The sequence below is a fragment of the Protopterus annectens genome, chromosome 2.part2 (assembly GCF_019279795.1).
Source record: "Protopterus annectens isolate FY-2018-M chromosome 2.part2, PAN1.0, whole genome shotgun sequence".
NCBI classification, from domain to species: Eukaryota; Metazoa; Chordata; order Ceratodontiformes; family Protopteridae; genus Protopterus; species Protopterus annectens.
Window position 1 is genome coordinate 715151571 of NC_056730.1, and position 19411 is coordinate 715170981.

General features: G+C 39.1%; 1 protein-coding gene across 8 annotated transcripts in view; it reads right to left on the reverse strand.

Annotated features, from left to right (window-relative positions):
* Nucleotides 1–477: 477 nt before the first annotated feature.
* CAST (calpastatin) overlaps nt 478–19411 on the reverse strand; it is a 1327899-nt gene continuing 1308965 nt past the window's right edge. For all 8 annotated transcript variants that reach the window (XM_044064116.1, XM_044064117.1, XM_044064120.1 and 5 more), the window contains one exon: nt 478–2310. The gene's annotated coding sequence lies outside the window, so the exon portion shown is untranslated. The remainder of the gene's footprint in view (nt 2311–19411) is intronic.

Sequence of the window (19411 nt, forward strand, 5' to 3'; positions counted from 1 at the left end):
TCATTCCTAGAACGTTAGAAAGACTTAAGTTCAGAACTAGATTTCTCATTCCTAGAATCTAGATTCTTCATTTTTAGAAATGTAGATAGATTAAAGTACAGGTTGAAATTATTATTAACTCATAATTAGAAAATACAGATATGCAAGACGAAGTACCCATCACTAATCTGAACTGCAGCACTATGTTTAACAGTGAATATACAATTAACACAACCCAGCATACTATATAAAATTCATAACAATGCAGTTCCATTGATCATATAAACTTTAAGAAGAAATATTTAACTAACTTGTTTAGAAAATGGTTTTGTAATTATTAATGTGAATATGTACAGGCAGTATTAGAAGCCTAGCAAAGTTACTAGGATGATCCTACAGAAATGGCTGGAGGAAGTCCCAAAGAAATGCCTGGAGTCACCAAGGGTTTACTGAAATTTAAAAACAGTTTTTGATATTAAAAGAAGCATCACACAAAGATTTTGGGATTTATCTTTATTTCACAATTTTCATTATAAATCCACATTTGTGAAAGCTCCCAAAGCCATACAACTGAAAGATATAAACAATTCATCTAATTTACATTACCACAGCCTCATTTTGGCTTGCATTTTAACTTTATACATCAGAAGCCTACAGGCACATGTCTCTTTTCACTAATGTACAAGTGCAAACATTACAGTACAACAGTTTTGCAACACATTTGAATTTTGGCATAATGCATTTTCTTCTTTGAAGCTTTAGTGTTGTGAAAGCTAACCTGTAAACTTTGCAGCACTGAAACAAAATTGCAGTATTCCGCACATTATGTATGAGTGCAGGTTGCACTGCAGATACATAGTCCTCAATGTGCAGATTGCAGTTTTCCATTTTTAAAATGGCATCTTATAGTACGAGCAGTCTACATGCAACGTTTATAGCAGTACAGCTACTGACATTTGATAAAACAGATACTGCAGAGGCTAACAAGGACTGTAAAAGGTGCCGGTCAACTGTAGATTCCATGGTAAATGGCCAGCAGCAAACAGAGCTCTTCATTCTTTGTCAGGCAGTACTGGAAACTACACATCACTGATATGCCATGTTATGTTTTCTGCAGTTTTACTTGCACATGTACTGCCCTTTTTGTCAGTAGTTTTTCTTAAATTTCAAATTTGCTTGCAAGTTTCATGGTCCCATGGAATTTCTGCAGTAAAATGGCTTATTTCATTTACTCTGTCTGCAGAACTCCAACCCTGTACCAAGGACTGTCGACTCAATATGGGGAAAGTACTTCATAAGTGATTTGCAGGTAGAAAACTACTTTGAAGGCACATGTTAAAATGAAATCACACAGAAGAAATAAAAATGTATGTAACAAAGGCACAGCATCTACATGGCAACAGAGCCTAGTGGTTATGGTTATGAATTATTTATACTGTACATCTTCTGTTTCTGTACTGTTTGATTCAATCAAATCATTTAAATACACTTTCCTTATGGTTGTTCCCAAATACAAGAACATGTACCCTTACCATGTAACTTTACCCATTTAGCAAAGGCAAAATATATATATATAATAATGCTTTTGCAACCTCAGAGTAGAGTTTTTTTCATTATGAAGATCCTAATTAAAGCTGTCACATGACCAAACACAAATATTTATGTTATGTTACAACCAAGGTGTTGTAGTGAAACCATGCTCACAATTTAGGAAATTTCAGCTCTCTGTTAGCCCAGGGATGCAAAACAAACTATTATTTAAATTAGAAGACCAAAAGAATCTGGACATTGTAAAGCTCTGACATATTAGTTTGGTATTTATCGTGTGACAGCTCTCAAGTCTATGATCCAAAACAAAACCTCATAAATGAACAAATAGAAATCCACTCTACCCTATAGGCAAACATTTGTGATACTAATTTCGAAATGAATACTCAAAATTTAGTTTATGCTGTAGTAGTACTACAGCTTACAGGTTTCAACATGAAAGTGCATTACAGAGTTCTTTACAGAATGAATTTTCTAGCCAGTTTCTTATGATGTACAAGTAATTAAAATATAAAGCATTATTTGCAAAACCAGAAACCTATTAAACAAAACAAAAAAAGGAATTCAAACATATCCACTTAAGCAAGAAAGCTAAAAAATATAATTATTAGAAAACTATACTTTAATACAAATGTTTCTTAGGTACTGCATGTGTTGACTTGCAGAAGTTTATTACTGTACTGCCACCCTTGAAAAAATATGTTGATACGCAGCTCATTTTTGCAATTACTCCAAAAGCAAGGAAGGAAGACAGTGGTTTTGCATTTAGCTTTCTCTGAGTTCCTAAAGCAAACAAACAAAAAAAAAATCAGACACAAAAGGTTACTACAGCAAGAAGAAAATAAATAGGGTATATTGCCAATATTCCAGCAATTTCACCTGTTTTATTTATACACCAGTGCTTTTGAAATAAAAAAGAACCTTTTAACTAACAGTAATAACTTAAAACTTGGGTCCAAAGTTAATAAATATGCCTCTGCAGTTAGTACAATTGAGAAACCAGACTGCATGACTTGGAACATCAAATTCCACAACTGAAAACAATAATAATATGGAACTATTTGTCATCTACGCTTTTACCGCTTATCAGTGTTATATGTGTTAGGTCTCTAGGAGTAGCTACAAAATTATAACCTGTCCAAACATTTGGGGTCCGACTATAAAAAATATATTCTTGGTGTAAGTGATTTACTGCAGTGTAAGCCTGCTTTGTAGATATGCTTTACACTACAGTAAGTCACTTACATCAAGGGCAAGGTATATGGAATCTGTCCTTTGTTCTTGTTAAGTTTATCTACACAGAATCTGTCAGGGATAAGATGCATCTGCCAGTTTTAACTCCTATTCATCAGTCTTCTGTGAACTACTAGGGCTCTAGGACTATTGATAGATTTATACTTGACAGAAGGATTTGTTCTGCATTAAAGAAATGTGAATTCAATATCTAAAATTGTGTTCTGCATTCTATGCAAACATGAACTTAAAACTAAAGAGCATCTTTGTATTCTAAAATGCAGTGTGACAATGTGGGATTTAAAATAAAATAAATATGGACCCCGGTGCCCACAGATGGTAGATTTAATATGCACAAGAATAACAAACTACATTGTCCTTGACTGTAATCTCCCTCAGATGCTGGATTCAAATATTCACAAAGATAAACTGTGAATTGTCTTTGATCGAAAACTTATGAAAACTACTGGTATAAATATTTTGCACTATATCTTTTTTTTTTTTTTACACACCTTTATTGAATTGCCACTTGGGACACTAGCAAATTTATATTTATATAAAAGTAATCAAACTGTATTAACAAGTTCACATTTACAAACATTATACTTCACATACATTGCTATATATCATATAACCTAAGCAACATTACAAAATTATTCAATTCCTGCCCTTTTCTTTTAAAGAAAAGTACAGCTGTGTATACTTACCATAAATGTAGATGTTCGAGTGAATTCACTATTGCAGTCATCACACTTGGGTTTATCTGCCTGCAGGTAGCCCTCAGTCTGCCTGAATACCAGAGACTTAGTATTTCTGCGTCAATAATAAATACTTGGCGTCTTCTCATCCTATCATCTTTTCCTCTCTAGTTATTTGCTCCCAGTGCCTTAGCTCCTTTGACAGTTTTCTGCAATAAATTCCAGCCCCCTCTTGCCTACTGTCTATATACCTAATTGCTGTCATCCTATTGGCAGAATCTCCTTTATCCATTCCCGTGTTGGCTTAGTTCTTAGGTTACTGTTATTCTCCTTAAAGGCTTGCATCCAAAATCCCAGTCTCTCCTTGTTTCTTTAGTGTCCTCCCAGTTTCATCATCATCCCTTTCCACTTTGAATTATAGTACCCTGCTTGTGCCATGTATAACAGCCTTAACTGTGTAGCTCTGAACTAAGCCTTAAAATTGGGTAATCCCAGTCCGCCCTGTCTTTCTGGAAGAATCAGCTTATCCCACTTGAATCTTGCCATCATCTTCTCCCAGAAAAAGTCCTTCAGCTCTTTATTAATTGCTATCCACAACTTCTTGTCTGGATGATAAAAAATATGCCTGACCTGTGTATAAGACTAATGGGACTAAAAAATATTTTAACTGCTTGTATCTTACTATCCATATAACAAAGCTTCCATTTTCTCAGTTTTTGTATTATCTTTTGTCTAGTCTCTTCCCACATATGCTTAGCTACCACACAAAAATCATTTTAATCCAAACTCCTCTAACTACTTTATTTTTATCATATCTCCATACATATGGATACTGCTGGGCCAATTCATATGGGGTACATAATTTACTGCTATTGCCTTTCTTTTAGCTTCATTAATTTTGTATCCCAAAAAGATCTGAAAATGTCTCAAAAGGTTCCACAATACTGTAATATCTCTTTCTGGTTTTCTCTGGTATAAAATAATATCATCTGGAAACAGAGCCAGCTTTTCTTGACTACCATACCAATTATATCCTTAAATTTCTGAGTCCCTTATTTTCTTTGCCAATGGTTCTAAACATAATGCAAATAACAAAGGGGAAAAATGACACCCCTGACTGGTTCCTCTGCTCATGCAGGAATTATCAGAGAGGACCCCACCCACCCACCCACTTTAATTTTTGCCTCCTATCCCTCATATATCCTCCTAATTAAACTTATCATTTTTTTTTCAGGAAATGCAACTGCTTCCACTGCCCTGCTCATGAAGTCCCAGCTTACTCTTTCTAATGCTTTCTCTGCATCAAGACCCACCACCAGCAATGGTATTTCCTTACATTTTGCTTCCCTCTGGATCATCAACATTCTGTTAATGTTGTCAAATGTTTGCCTCCCCTCCACTAAACCACACTGTTCCATATCTATCAGTTTCATCCTTTTAGTCATTATAAAATGGACCTGTATGAAGATGAAGCTGATGGATCTTTACCCTCTTTAGGTATTACCGTTACCACTGTTTTCTTCCAGGATGTTGGTACTTCTCCTCTTCCTAAAACACTGTTCAACAAAACCTTCCTAGCTTCCAAACTCATCTATTCCTGGGGACTTTCCTGTAGATTGGTTATACATTACAATTTTTATCTCATCTCCTCCTATCCTGTTAGCAATTGAGCCTCATCTGCCTCTAACCTTGGTATATTTAATTCTTCCATAAACATTTATATTTGTATATTTTCTTGATTTCCATATTTCTCTGCTTTATACAGACTTTCACAGAATTTCCAAAATATTTCTAATACCTCTGCAGAATCTCCCTAAGCTTGGTGACTGCCCTTTCTACTTGTTGTGCTAAAAATTGTTGTGATCTAGCGTTATCAAAAAACAGCTGCTTAACATCAATCTTTCTAAACTCAGGCATTCAATGGTAATCCCTTATTTTCTGCTTAGCATTCTGCACTTGGTCCTCTTCTTGTTCTGTGAGATTCCCCCTGTTCTGCAATTCTAACATTTGTAAGTCTCTAAATAATTCTTGTTACTTCTTAACTATAGCTCATTTTCTTTTACTTCCATCCTAATTTTAAAATCCACCTTAATTTTATCCAACTCACAAGCTATATTTTCAGAAATAATTTCTATCCTCTCGAATAGCTCCTGAATAATCTCCACTACCCATTCCTTAAATTCCTCTCTTTTCAATAGATAGGTGGGAAAGCACCAATGTTTCATTTTATTTCATTACCCTGTGTTTTTATTTTAGTTATTATTGGCACATGATCTTTAAAATGTTATTGGGTGTGAATAAAGATCTTCAATTAAATGCACATGTTCCTGTGAAATGTAAATTCTGTATAGCCTAGCTGGGTTTTTATATCTTGGGGAATATGTAAATTCACTCTGAACTAATAATGAATTCACATCTTCTATGACAAATACATTCATACATTTCTTCAAAAATCTACCCTCCTTTGTTATCTTTCCCCTGTGGGCACCCTAGAAACATCTTCATTGCTGCAAATCAAATTCCAATTCCCACCTACATAACTAATATTCATTGCTGAAAACTGGTTACAGTTTTCCGTGGAATATAAATACATGCCAGTGTAATTCTCCTCCCTTGCCAATAGCCCCTTAGCACTGCAAATCTTCCATTATCTATTTTTACCTCTTCTACCACTACTGGAGCTCCTCTTCCAATTACTATGAGTATTCCTCTTAATTTGATCCAGGTATTTTACTGAATAACCACCCTGAAAACCTTTATTTACCAAATTCACATGTTCAGTTCTTTCCAATTGTGTATCCTGTAACATAGCTATTTGCACTCTACATCTTTAATACAGTTCACTATTATTTCTTTTTTGTTTTTATCTGTGAAAGCATTGACATTTAAATACATTACAGAAAGCAATATTTCAGTGATTATTCTCACCTTTTAGGTAGAACACCTTTTTGTTAAATGTCTAATTCCAACTTTTGTGTTACATACATACACTGTTTGACAGGCTGAACTTTTATATAGTTGTTTCTTGTCATATCTGTTTGAGCATAAGTCACATCTTACAAAACTTTTTGTTTTACTGAAAGCCCTCAAAATAAAAACCTTCAAATACCCCCTAAAACCTATTAATTTAGTACTAAACCTATTAATTTAATACTACTACACAAAACCATGTACATCTTCAAATACTGAAGTTTTATCCTCCTAACAGGAACAAATGTGCCAAACAGACTGCCACACTCACAGACTTGAGTTACCCTAAAATAAATGTTATCTATGTTAAGACGCATGGTGTGGCCTGTGCTTCTACTAAGTGCTAACTGGTTTTGTCTTATTTTTATAGATCTCCCACCTGGGAAAACCCCTGAATGCTTTCAGGGAACATTATCTCCTAGCCAGTTTCTCTTTTCTTTTTTTCCCTAGCCAGTCACTCTCCACCAGAATGTAACCAATTTCTCTTTATCAGATTATCTCCATGAAGACATGAGAACCAGACAGTCAATTTACCTTTATAATATTGTTTCCATGGAAACATGAGGGCCAGATACATAACTGCTACTAAGCATACATTTATTTGATAGAACAAACGTGTCATAGATTCAATATTTTTTTCACTTACTTGCTTTCTCTTAAAATTTGTTACTAAATCAATTTAAGGTCCTTAATCCAGTCATTCCCCCCATGAAAGAATGAGAAAAAGCACATTAATTTTTTTCTTTTGTCATGCTCTTTTAACCAGTTTTTTTCACACTGTAGTGCCTACATTGCTTAAAATGAACAAGAAGGGAGAAAGAGAGAAAAAAAGAACAGCAGCACCTATCTGCAATCCCCATTACACTTAAAATAACTGAGAAAACTTTACTTTATAGCAGGCAAAAAAAACATACACCACAAAAATAGTACTGTTAAGAAAAAAAAAATGTTTTCTTTACATACTGTTAACTTTCTCCCCTCTCTTCCTGTCCCCAGTCCATTTTTTGGAACATTAATGACATGAAGTAGAGCATATGCTTTACAGTCCCCCACAAGTGCAACAAATTCTGAAAAAGTCCAATATTTCCAGATCTTCTTGTTCTGTCATATTTCACAAATACAACTACTGCATGGTAATCCCATATTAAGTTACTGGTTTTATTACTGTTCACCTCCATCTCCCAAATCCTGTCTCTGCTTCATTTCCGACATACTCTTGATTCTTCTAGTCAATTCTCATGCTCCCTTCCTTCTCTCCAACATTTTCCATTGAAACAGTGGGAAAAGTTTCACAGGTATTTATTACCAGAAGAACAAGAAGCAGAATCTCCTTCAGTTCCATAGCTTACTTTTTGTTGGACAAACCTTTGTATTTCCTCCTTAGCACGTACTTCATTAAAAATTATTTTGTCCCTCCAGGGAAGGATACCTTAAAGACAGCTGGGTACAGCAGTTTGAATCTCACACCTGCATCTCGACATTCCCTGAACTGTGGAATGAATTTACTCCTCTTCTGCCTGGTGTACAATGAGTAAACATTCTGCACAAATACACTGCTGTCTCCCACTTTTAGTATTTTGTACTTCTGCCAAAGATTTATCAGAATCAACACCTTCTGATGGTAGGATTGCATCTTTACTATTAAAGCTCTAGGCTGCTTTCTCATAGCCAGGTTTGGAGCATACAGACAATGTGCCCTTTCAAATAACAACTCCTACTGTGGAATACCAGTCCAGTTGCTTATTTGTGCTTTCACAAAATTAATGAAGTCTGTTCCTTCCAGCTTCTCTGGTATAGCTGAAAATCTCAGTTTTTTTCCTACGTGCTCTGCCCTCTAATTAGATTATCTTCTGAAACATCTCCTCCTGAGGGGGTCTCATTCAGCCAGCCTTTCCTTCATTTTAACCTCTGATTATTTGCAGCTTTATCATCTCACTGTATTCAATGACAGGTCTGATGAATGTCGAATACAGTGGAACAATGAATTCCTTGGACTTAGATGCCATACCTTTGTTTATAAGTTGCGCAATATAGAATGATTTCCTCACCACTGTAGACACGTGATGATCAAAGGCTAAATTACTATGTGTGTGTGTCCCTAAGTCCCTGATTACTGGGTCCACTCTAAGGGGTGAGTTTTCAATATGATAGTTACCAGGAATGGATGACTTTCCAAAGGATACTATAATGCATTTCTTGGCATTTAGTTTTAGTCCATGACTCTGACACCAGTTGTTTATCTGTGTCAGCCCCACCTGAAGAACATGTGTGTCACTGTGAGATTCAATGACAGCTCCAAAGTTAGTCAGCCAGAGACCATTTCTGAGAAGTAAATGCCATATAGGAGCGGTCCAAGGACTGATCCCTGAAGGACTCCACTTGTGACTGGCCTCCCCAATTCTAATATCCTAGGTCATGTCTGTGAGCCAGTTGACTATCCACCAGGTGACATACAGGTTTGCACCTAACCTCCTGAATTTGGCAACAATGCCTCAGCAGGGTATTGTGTCAAATGCCTTGGCCAGGTCAAGGTAGGCATGTAAATGATTTTGCCCTCATCCATTGCTTTGATGACCTTCTCAATGAAGTCCACCAAGTTGAGTAGGCATGATCTGCCCTTTACGAAACCAAATTGGGTTGGGACCAGTGTCTGGAGCTTTACTATATCTCTACTGATCATCTCCATGATTATTCTTTCCATGGCTTTACATATAAGATTAGTGAGCCAGTTGACTATCCACCAGGTGACATACAGGTTTGCACCTAACCTCCTGAATTTGGCAACAATGCCTCAGCAGGGTATTGTGTCAAATGCCTTGGCCAGGTCAAGGTAGGCATGTAAATGATTTTGCCCTCATCCATTGCTTTGATGACCTTCTCAAAGAAGTCCACCAAGTTGAGTAGGCATGATCTGCCCTTTACGAAACCAAATTGGGTTGGGACCAGTGTCTGGAGCTTTACTATATCTCTACTGATCATCTCCATGATTATTCTTTCCATGGCTTTACATATAAGATTAGTGAGACTTATGGGCCTGTAGTTTCCAGGATCTGTAGCTGGCCCACCTTTGTGCAGAGGGATGACTGTTGCCTTTCTCCATTTATGAGGCATGAAGCCTGTTTGGAGGCTACAGTTAAATAGTAATTCCAGAGGCCCTGATAGGTCATGTTTCATGCTATTTAGAAGGCATCCTGGGATACTGTCTGGGCCCACTGATGCAGTGTTCTGTTCTTGGTCTTAGACAGAGCATTAAGGACCTATTCCTTAGTGATACTAGGGGGCATTACATTTGATATTTTCCCTGAGGGAAGGTTGAGGGGGAGAGAGTAAAGTTGGAGCTGAATTTATCAGCCAGGAGGATTGCTATATCTTTTGGCTCAGTATAGGTGGCTTCATTTACAACGAGCTCTGGACACAATTGTGTATTGCCTTTGAAGTTGCAGACATAGCTAAAGAAAGTTTTGTGGTTGTCCTTGGCCTGGGAGGCCAAACTTACCTCAAATTTGGCTTTGGTAGACTTTATTTGTCCTCCGAGTTGTTTGTTTAGTTTAATGAGGGTGCTTTTATCCTGCTGGGTGCTGTACCTCCTAATTTTTGCCATGATTTTCTTCCTTGTTATACATCGTGATTCCACCAGGGTGGCTTGTTTTTTGCGTTAGTTCTGTACTTCTTCCTGGTGGGCACAGTTGGCTCTATACAGCTATTAACATGCTTGTACAGAGTTTCTGTGAACAGTTCTGCATAGGCAGAAGTGTTCTCAGGGTTTATAGGGACTTGAAATGTTGCCAAGTTCTCACTTAATAGCAGAGGTTAGCCTTAGAATAGCTCCTGAATATTCCCGGTTTAACTGGGGGCCCAGGTTTTATTTTTACTTCACAGGAGACTATTTTGTGGTCTGACCCTACCAGGGAAGGCATTACATTAGGGGGTGTGCAGCACTCTCCAATATTAGTGAGGACCAGATCCAGTATGGTTGTACCCTGATTTATGTATTGACTTATCTGATCCAGGGAGTTTGCGTTCACAAAATCCAGGAATCTCTGTGCATATACGTTTGATGTCGTTTAGGATACCCAATTAATAGTGGGGTAATTAAAGTTATATTGGGTTGGATAGTTAGTGTTTCTAATAAGTTTAAATACATGCTGTGGGTTTCCTGGGTCATAGAGGGGGACCTATAGCTTGCAAATAAGTGGTATTGGATTTTACCTATGGTGATTTGAACACTGAGCAGCTCAAGTGCATTGTCCTGTTTGACTAGCCTTGAAGTATATTTATTTCTGATGTAAACAGACACCTCCACCTTTAGTCCCTGCCTGTGAAGTAGCTGGTCTAAAATGTGTGGAAGGCATTATAACCCTGCCCTGTTGGTATGCTGTCTGCGGCTTTAAACCATGTCTTTGATATCGCACAGACATCAGCATTCTTTAGGGTAAACAGAGCTTCCAGGGAGTGGAGTTTTTTATTTAGGCTCCTAGCATTGAGCAGTAATACCTTTAGATTTTCTTGGTTTTGATTTGCTACGCCGGAAGTACTTTGTTTGGCACTGCCTAAAAAGGCACTATGGGGGAAGACAATGTTTTAGCTAATATTCGAAAGCCTAGAGGGGAGAGGTGCAGACCATCCCTGGCAAAGCAGCATGGTCTGTTGACCATCTCCTTCCATACTGACAAACACTGCACCCCCTCAGAATGAAACCAGAAACTAAGCCAATTATTAAAGTCAATCATCTTTTTTTTGTATTGTGGCATCATCCTTCGAGAAGGTAAAATGCTGCTCAATGTTAGGCTCATACCAGCCTGAGACACACATTCTGAAAGCTCTATGATGTCTCTCTCTCTTCATATAGTCTAGGGAGGTACGTCTCAGGTCATATTGGTAATTGTGATCCAGTAACCTGAGTGCATGCATAATGTGGTGGATCGTAGCCCCTGATAAGCAACTGACTGTAACTTTCTCCTTACTCAGCCTGGTGAGAGGGTCATCAGTGTGTTTCACAATGGAGTCTCCAATGACTAGAATGTTGGATTGTATGGTGACTTGCCTTATGGGCTTAAAGGCTCCATGAGATGTATCTTTGTGTGTTGATGTGGGTGTTGTTTTGAAAGAGTGTGTTTAGGGCTGTTGAGGGTATTTCTTACGTGTACTTTGTCTAGGAGGTCTTTGTGGTTTAGGAAGCTGTGAGCTAAGAAAGACAAAGCAATGACATGCCTGCAGAGACCAACAAAATATAAGCAAACACTGCTTTCAGTACTGCAGTACCCCAAAGCGAAGTTAATGGTTTCAGCTTCTTCTGGACATGCCATCCAGTGAATTTCTATTGCTAGAAAAAGATACCAAGGCATACAGGCACATAGAAGGAAGGAAAGGCTTGCTGAGCAAGAAGGTTAGAGCATCAGCATTACAATGCACTTCTGTTATTGAAACTGTGAAGCATTCAGACTGTAGGACTGTTCTGATGAAGCTGCCCAGCAGTCAGAAGCACTGCTACTACTATGGAATCTAATCAGACCATAAAAATGAACACAAAGAGATGATACACGGCTTAAAATATAAACCCAACCCTTGGCACTTTCCAACAGCTCTTTGGCAAGGTGACAATATAAGCAAAATCATAAGAAAAGGAATGTAATCATCAATTGCAGTATCCAAATCAGAACAAGAACTGCAAAAATTGAATGAAAGACTAACAAGCAAGAAGCGACTGTGAATTTTATGACCACTTCAAAGACCGACCTACAGCATTCTATACACTTAAGTGATTTATTTATTTCCCTGGGCCAGCAGGTGCAAGGTTAAAAAAATACAATTCTTTATTTATTTACTTATTTGGGAGAGGCTGTCTGTTTAGCCAGAGTCTAGTTTACCTAGCTTTGAAAGTGTCTCTGCTGTCAAAACTGCATCAAGTTGATTGCCCCAACACTAACTTGGAATGAAAAAATGTGATGAGTGGAGTGCTGCACTCCTGAGTGTGCCATCTTTTGGATGAGACTGTAAACCAAGGCCCTATCTGCCTGAGTTGGTGGTAGCAAAGGTGGATGTAAAAGATCCCGTGGCAGCTATCAAAAAGAGTTGGGGAAGTTTTCTAATGCTCTGGCCAAATTTCCCCTAATGGTATAAATATCTCCTCGGGTCTCCTCTGAAAAGAGGTGACTAACCTGGTCAACAAAGCTTCAATAAATAAATAGTTGTAGTAGTAGTCAGAAGCACTTGAAGGCAGCATGAATTCTTACTGCAGCAACATTATATATTTTAAAGTAATTCCACTTGCATTTAATTAGGATGGTAACTTTGTGAAATCGCATTTCTGAATATCTGACATGCTATACTGAATGTGAAATATCTGCAAAAAAGCTTCTGGGTTTAACAGGAGTTAACTACTGTAAGAGAAGAGTAGCAAACATAATACTGGCATTAATACTGACTAGACCTGAATGGATGGTCTGAGGCAACTGAAAGTGATGTAAATGACTATCAAAAACAACAACAAAATGAACCACACACTTAATGTGCACTACAAAATTACACAAGTGGAGCATCCAAAAGTGGAAAAACTGTGCTTATGCAATAGAATGCAACTTCATAGCTGAATTTTACTGCATAAATAGTTGTCAACTTTCTGAGGCTCATTTTTTGCTAATTTATAGTGCATACTGCTGGACTCTGGATCTCAACTTGACATTCAAACACATATTACACCCATTCAGTAAGGAAGATCTTGGTGCTTTTCTCAAGCAGGCTTAGATCAACTGGATTACATAGAAAAACTAGCATTTATGCCCCAGTACACACGCATGCACGCATATGTACACATACGCATACACAACGACAACATTTATCTACAGTAGATTCCTTACAAAAATGTCCCTTCTTCTCACTGTACAGATGAAGTGTGATGAATTGCTAGTGACTCTTCTTAATTCTACTCTGCATTTGACAGTTACCAGCACAGTACTTCTCAACCTTTGCAAATGCAAGTGCCTTGTTTTTCACACCCAAAGAGGCTATTTGTTGCACGGATGAGCAGACTTAAAGGGGGAAACTGTCTTTTCACAACTACGCAGCTCACAATTGGCTATACCTACATAAGAGATCAGAGCTCAAAGGCGTGATTGGACAGTAAAGTCAGGTGTAGTTCAACAATAACAGGAAAACCGGTCAGAAGGAAATGTGCAGTCAGCAAACCACAGCAGTAATGTAAAAGTTTTTTTTTCACATTTTACATAAAGAATGTTTCTTTATGTAAAATATGAAAAAAAAAAAAAAAACTTTTACATTACTGCTGTGGTTTGCTGTCTGCACATTTCCTTCTGACCTGTTTGGTGCTGTGGTAGCATTGTCACCTCATAGCAAGACATTGTCCCATTCGATTCTCAGCTAGAGCATCTTCTGTGTGGAGGCATACATGAATGGGGCCATGCCTTCGTTGAAGGTTGTGCGTCATGGCTGGTAAAAATCCACTGCCAATCATTAGCGGACCGGAGTTCCGCAGTGGCGACCCCTAACCGGGAAGAGCCGAAAGACACAAACAAAGAATGTTTCTCATTCTTCAGATTCAGCAATGGGTACTAAATTCAAATGTTAGTACTCGACTCTGATTGCATCTGTACAGTTAGAATGAGGCAATTAATTGAACACCACAGGAGTTGGCTGTAAAACTATTTTTTCTTTTCCATAACATTTTTTATGGAGATGCACAGTTTTAATGTTGTACAGATACATACTACATCAAACATATGCCTCACTTTTATTTTTCATTGTACCACTTTCAACAAAATTAGTACTTTAAAACACTAACAAGCATTTGCATCAGAGGCATACATTTGTTGTTCTCTTTAATCCATCCTTCATAGTCTTCATTTATTATATGAACTTCTTTAAAATACAAATATCATCCTAACACTGGATAAGATTTATAGATATGTACTATGCAGTCTATAGACCATTACAAGCCTTGCCAGTAAAGCATATTTAAACATTCCTGCCAGCCTTAAGGAGGGCAACATGACACAAATTAGGGGAGAATCTGATGCTACACATCCAATTACCTAGCTTTAAGTGGCAAGGGTGACAATTGGACATTTACAGAAACTTTATTCCAGATGTGGGGGATACATTAATCTATTACACCAACAAGTCTACTGTGTCTTTTGATGGAGGTTTAGGCCCGTTAACCAGACATTTGTGGCACCATTTATTCTCTAAAGGAACAGGAGGTCAAGCAGGGCCAGATGTTTCACTGTGTGAAAGGCTTTAAACAGATCCCATGGAGAAGCCTATAAGAGACTGAGGACGGAGACATCTGCCAGTCTGTCCTAATAAGTTTGAGGCTACTAATCTTTTTAGTTAGGAATCTCTGAGGTCTCTCAAGCTGAGTGAAACGTTTTGGACAAATACATGCAAAAATCAGCACTATATTCAATAACGGGCTCTGATAAAATATGAGTAAGGTGGACTTAAAACTTCTTTGATCTACAAGAGACTCCCTTAGAAATTAGATGAGCCAGACAGAAGGCTTTCTGTATTACTGAAAAAGCATGATGGTCAAAGGATAAGCAATGATCAACAAGACTGTTTAGACTAGGGCCAGTTATTTTACATTAAGAAGGTGTGGTCTGCACTCTTGTGGGAGGAGAGGGTAGATTCTGCCCTTCTGAGCTGGGAGTTTCTGGTTAAAGGCTTATTGTGCCTGCTTATTTGAACGGTTTCTTTCTGAAATTGGTATGCCTTGTTTGTTGTAGCATAGACTAGATTCAGACCTGCTGAATCTAGCTTTGTTTGTATAACTTGAACACTAATCCAAGTCATCTTTTTTGGAGAAGGTTCTCCTGCACCCTAGTGGCAGGAGTGTGCAGTTAGAACTTGTCTGATCGAAGACTGCCGGAACGGGACTCAGTTTTTAGCTTTTTACTGGTTAATTTAAATCAGTTTGCTCATTTGCTACTGTTATATTAAAAAAAAAAAAACTTTATGCATCGCCGCTTAGCTAGGGTTAAACTATTACCAGTGCCATAAAGTCTGCTCTTCAAAGTTTCCCTTAGAACTAGCCAGTTTTTAGTTTTAGCACTCAAATCGGTTTCTTTGAGCTCAACACTTGTTCAGAACTCATTGTAAGCACTAAATATGCTATAAATTACTACAGCACTCAACTTTCATCACTTGTCTAGAGGAAAACAGTTTTTAGTACTTAACAAATAAGCATCTATAAAGGCATGTCTAAGGGTCACAGCTCCTGGTGTTTTCTCCTGTCTACCTGATGAATCTGGGCATCTTGGGGTAATGCAGCAATTGCCTCATGTACACAGACAACCCTCTCCTCCTACCACCCAACACTACAACCTGTGAGAGATGCATTTATATAGCCAAACTAAAAGCAAAGCTCTCTTCACCCAAGACTGGACTAGACAGTCAAGAGGAGAAGGTAAACACTTGCACCACACCACACCACACTCATCATATAGTTCTTCAAAACCGACACCACCAAAACACACACATAGAAACACAAAACACACACCTACATTCACGGTGGCGGCTCTGAATAAACATCTGCTCAAGCAACAGAGACCTCCAAAGCAGAAACGCAAGCAAAAGCAACCTCCACCCCCCAACACAACCCAAATGACACACAGCCCACAAACTCAGTGTGCCACTCAACCACAGCCCATAAGGCATAACAACGTACCCAACACTCTAGTCATAGGTGACTCTATAGTCAGGCACACTGATGTTCCACTCACCATGCTAAACAAGGAGAAAGTTACTGTTAGCTGACTGTCGGGTGTCAGGATCCGCCACATAACGCACGCACTTAGTTCACTCCACAACAAGTACATATACGACTCATTGTCCATGTTGGTGTGAATGACCTGAGATGTACCTCCCTGGACTACATGAAAAGAGACATGGAGGAGGTCTTTAATCTTGTAGCTCAGGCAGGTATGACTCTAGTCCTGAGTAGCATCCTGCCATCACCCAGAATGCTGCCAAAGTACAAGGACAAACAATTGTCAATTGGCTAAGCTTCTGGTGTCATTCTAAGGGAATCCAGTATCTGTCTGCCTAGGATGACATGATCGACAGACCACGATGCTTTGCCAGAGATGGCCTACATCTGTCGCTCTTGGGATTCCAGATACTGGCTAAAGCTCTTGCCACCCCTACAGTGCCTTTTTTAGGCAAGGTTCAAATGACAAATTCACCACCATAACCGGTACAAGCAAGCAAAATCTGAGGGTAATGCTACTCAGTGCTAGAAGTGTAAACCTCAAAATGCACTCACTCGAGGCACTCCTTAAAACAGAAAACATCGACATCTGTGCAGTGACAGAGACTTGGTTTAAGGCTCCAAGAGAGCACCCCTGCATTACCAGGCTATAATTCATACCACACCTTTCGGCCAGCTAACCTGGACCGAAATACTAAAGGTGGAGTTGTGTCCATATTCATTAAGGATATCCACACCTCCAGGCTAGTTGCTCAGCATAATGCATCCAAGACTATCCAAGTGCAACTAACTCTGGCCAAGACTGAAATCCAAACTGTAGCCTGCTATAGATCCCTCACCATGCCCCAGGATTCTCACTCTTCATTTCTTGATGCACTGGAAAATATTAGGGTACAACCCAACACCCTAATAATGGGTGATTTCAACTACCTCACCGTTAACTGGGAAAACTACTCATGTACCAACTCTTTTGCTCAACATTTTCTGGAATTCATAAATTCCAATGCCTTGGATCAACTTATCCACACCCCCACCAGGGGCAGTAATATCCTAGACCTGGTCATTACCAATATGGGTGACCAGTGTTCCACACCAGAGGTCAATTCCTCGTTGCTCAGATCCGACCACAAGCTAATCACCCTAGACATCCACATCCCACCCCCAACCCCCCATTAGGGAAACCACCGTAAAACATTTCTCCAAAGCCAACTTCATGCTTTTCAAGACAGAAGTGGCAAACTTCACGACATCCATGCAGACAGACCACAGAGGTACGACTGCTGAATCCTACACAAATGCACTTTATAAGCACTTACATGAGTGCATGTATCGTGCTATCCCTAACAGAACCAAGATGCTATCCTCCAAAAAAAGGAAGCCAATCTGGTGGTCCCCTGACATAAACAAACTCTACAACAGAAGAAAGAAACTGCTGTAAAAAAAAAAAAAAAAAGAGTAAAATCCCATGATTGGAGGAAATCCTTGGTCAGCCTCAGTAAGAAGCTGAGATCCCTCATAAAATCCTCCAAAGCTAGTTACGAAAACAAAAATCGCCACTGATTCTAAAGGCAACCAAAAATCATTCTATGGCTATGTCAAGAATCTCAATGGCAACACTCAGATCTGCTCTGAGTTACAGCACAATGGCACTAAATATACAGAACTAACTGATATTGCCAACATCCTGGCAGATAGGTTCAGTGCTAACTTCACCCCCTCTCAATCCCTAAAGGGACCATCTCTATACCAGAAGAATGCAAAGTTCCTCTAATCACAGCTGCACAGGTAAAAACCTCACTCTCCAAAGCCAAGAACACAGCATCCATGGGACCAGACAACATCCCAGGCTGTGTTCTTCACGAACTACAGAACGAACTGGCACCCAACTTAAGTACTATGTTCAATCATAGCCTCACCTCAGGTTTTGTGCCCAGTGAATGGCGCACAGTGATGGTTATCCCACTCCACAACGGGGGAGCCACCACGGACCCCAGGAACTACCACCCCATTAGCCTTATGAGCCTGGTCTGCAAGGCCATGGAACGTATCATCATGGAACTTATAAACAAAGACATTGGTAATCTCCAAACTCAGGACCTCAGCCAGTTCGGGTTTGTTAAAGCAGATCATGTCTCCTAAACCTGATAGACTTCTTTGAAGCAATCATCAAAGCCGTACACGAGGGTAAGGTGGTTCACACAGCATATCTAGATCTCTCCAAGGCTTTCAACACCATCCCCCACTCTGGAATTACAGATAAACTCACTAAACTAGGTATAAATCCCTAGGTCACAAGATGGGTTGCCAACTGGCTCACTGACAGAACCCACGCCGTGAAAACGGCAGACTCCAAATCTGACTTCAGACCAGTGACAAGTGGAGTACAATAGGGTCCAGTCCTGGGTCCTCTCCTGTTTGGTATCTACTTCTCTAAAGTACAGGCTAACACAGAAGATCTTTGGCTAAAGAAGTTCGCAGATGACTGCAAACTAGGAGCCATAATAGAAACTCCTAATGATGTGGACATCCTACAAAAGGGTCTCACTGAGACAGATGTCTGGTGTCAAAGCCATGGCCTCAAGCTCAATGCCAAAAAGTGCATTGTCATTCCCTTTGGTAAAAACTCTGTACCCGTGAACTACCACATAGGTGGTAGTCTACTTAACACCGAAAGTATGACAAGAGACCTTGGGACACAGGTGGACAAAAGTCTCTCCTTTGATAATCACATCGCCACAGTAGTCAAGAAATCCTTCTACGTGGCACACCTCATCACAAAAGGTTTCTCATCCAGGAAAAAAAAGAGGTCATTGTTCCTCTCTACTAGTCACTCCATTATAGAGTACAAAGCCCCTTTTTGTATGTACCTCACAAGACACCTACAACTGGAAAGGCCGCAGAAATACCTCACAAAGAGGATTACCGGGCTCAAACAGATGCCCTACGCAGACTGTCTCAAAAAATTCTAGCTTTACTCCGTTGCATACTGCCTACTCCGAGGCAATCTCTGCCTAACATGCAAAGCTATGTCAAACCCTGAGCTGTTGGACATGCTCCACTTAAAGAAACCCCAATCCCTCCATGCTACATGCTCTAGGGACCCAAACCTTGTCACCACAATAAACAGAACATGCTGGAGGGATAGATTCCTGTCAGAGAGTCTTCCCATACTCTGGAACAAGCTACCTATCTATATCAAACAGAGCTTCTTATTAGCACTCTTAAGAAAAATCTTGATGATTGGATGGGAAACAGGAAA